Below are 2770 nucleotides of genomic sequence, written 5' to 3'. Positions count from 1 at the left end.
CCACCATATTGAGGAATTTGGGTATTTATTGCTCCCTTATATTTTAGAATATTCTTAGGCTTAATTAATGCTTTTTTTGGGTCTCCATTGATGATCATTTGTGGGATCCAAATATAAACCAGATTTTGGGGACTTTCTAGTATGCCTAGATTGGGCTGGAACGTCCCAGCTTGGCCTAACCATATGTTGGGCTGAGTTCCACCATTTTGATGGACTTATGGGCTGAGATAAGGGTGGTATTGGGCCCTTGGTTGCCCACTTAGATTGCTAGTTATTGGGCTGATGTAGTGGGGCCCATTTCACCCAACTTAAACTTATTTTTAAGCCATGTTTTTGTACTCATGGGCTGCCCATTAAGTTCAACTAAATGTATGAGTCTTATGGCCATTGGGACTTGGGTCTTGGGCCTTGATTCCCCTCCTTAGGCCCATGTTGTTGAATGTAGTATTGGACCCTTTTTCTCATGCCTTTATGTGAGGCTTATGTATGCGGTTTAGATGTGGGCCTCGAGCCTTGTAGCTATATGGATTATGGTTGGCTATGCCTTGGGAAAATGGTGGTTGAATGTGCCCATTATGGACCCCTTTAACTGTGGTTGAATGCCCACCTTAACCTCTTGCTAGGCCCATCTCCATATTATTTAGGCCCATAGCTTGTATACTTAGTCTCATGAGCTACCCCAGGTGAATGGGCCCCCACTAGAGGTTTTATTCCTTATGAAGAATTGGTTAAGTACCTAAACCTTTCATGGTTAGGTAGAGAGTTCATCTTCACCTCATTGGCACCCCTATTTATCTTTATGACCCACTCCCATATGCATCATGTGCATGCTTAGTTGAGGTATGATTGGCCATGGTTGTGCCATTGTGTAGGACATGTTGGTATCTCCCCGAGGGATGGAGTTTTCTCCTTTGGAGCACGATGGATGCTTAGGATTGATGCATGGGTGATTATGTGATTCATGCATCTGACATTATATAGCATGTGGATATCCGTCCTTGCTTCATAAGGGCCATGCCTCCACAGGGATATTCGTGGATGGTCGTATGTGTTGACACCGAAAATATTAGTTGAGCATACCGGGCGCATAGGACGCCCATGGGTGAAATTTTCAAAACTTGCATGGTACCAAGGATCTTCTCCAACTCCGTGATCGGGTGGAATACATGAGCACACGAGGGCCTTATATCGTTAGGCCGCGACTCCCATTGTCGTGTAGTCAGTTGGATAGGGGTGTGACCTTACTACCTGGTGTGTAGGGGGCATTATTAAGTTGGGTCTGACCAGCTCGTAAATGGGTCTGCTACCGTCAGGCCTTGCTAGATTGGTTGTTCACAGGCGGGTAGTAAGGTCTCTTATGCTCGTTTGACTGTGTGGGGTTTGTAGAGCGGCAGTTATTCAGCAGTGTAATAGACCCCGGTGATTTTCTTATAATTAGAATTGTACTTGACTTGTGGTTTGGAGATGAGCACTGGCATTACTTGTATCGCATTAGCATTAGTTGTACAAGCCCCTTCATGCATTGCCTTGGTATGGCATCCAGTACTCACTGCATCGTATTCATGATAAGCCTTGGTAAGGCTAGTGATATTCTCATTGAGCATGTTTCTCTTCTTGCATCTCCTACTATTCTTCTGTGTACTATCGTCACACACTTTCACCACCCTCTAAGCTTTTATAAGCTTATGAAAGATTGATGCATGCAGGAGACTCTCGGCAGGCATCGTAGCTGCAGAGTGTGGAGTTAAGTTGAGCTTGAGGACCCGGTGTTGCTGATCTTCCTTTCCTTCTCCTATCATCTTATGTATGTCCTTTTGGACCTTTTGAAAGTTGTAAACGTTCAAATTTATAGTGGATTTTGCGATATGTGCCTTTGTTATTCTCATATGTACTTGTTGTGATCTTGAGTATGCTCATATTGATAATGATTATATTGTTATAAAAATTCTCCTTGTAGGATCCCAGGATCGGAACCTGTCTCAGGAGCCGAGAATGGGGTACTATAGAGGTTGTTGCGGATAGAACCGGCCATTGGGTTCCTTGGGATTCTGGTTACCGAGTCTGGGGCATGACATATAGGCAGGTGACAAAGGCCTTTCCAAATTCCAACAATGATATTTTTAATAACATATTTTTTAACATTTTTATCTCTTTAATACTAGCTGCTAAAGTTATGAATTCATATTATATGGTAGAGTAAGATATGCAAATCTATTGCTTAGATCCCTAAAAAAATAGTAGTTCCTTCAATTTACATAGTTATAGCCTTTATGCATACTAGTGTAATAAGAAAAGTACACGCAATAATTAATTATTGAAGTATTTTATAAATAATATTTCAATGATCTGGAATTGGATTGCTAGTAAACACACTCAATTTACTTACCACAAAAGAAAAATCCGATCCAGTAGATAACATAGCATACATAACATTACCAATCACATTACTATTCTAAGATATGCTACAACTTTCATTTGTAACTAACTTAATGTTAAAATAAATAGGAGTAGAAATAGAGTTTCTATCATAATGATTAAACTTTCAATGTATCCTTTTTAATATAATATGATTGAGACATAATTATTTCTCATTAAGTTTATACCTAAAATCAAATTAGTTTTATTCACATCTTTTATGTCAAAATTAGATGATAGGAATCTTTTAATGTCTTATATTATTTCTAAACCTATGTTAAAGATTAACATCTTATCTACATATAGACATATGATTACTTCTTAATTATTAGAGAATTTGAAGCACACACATTTG

Source organism: Magnolia sinica, chromosome 7 (genome assembly GCF_029962835.1).
Source record: "Magnolia sinica isolate HGM2019 chromosome 7, MsV1, whole genome shotgun sequence".
NCBI lineage: Eukaryota > Viridiplantae > Streptophyta > Magnoliopsida > Magnoliales > Magnoliaceae > Magnolia > Magnolia sinica.
This window is presented reverse-complemented; position numbering follows the sequence as displayed.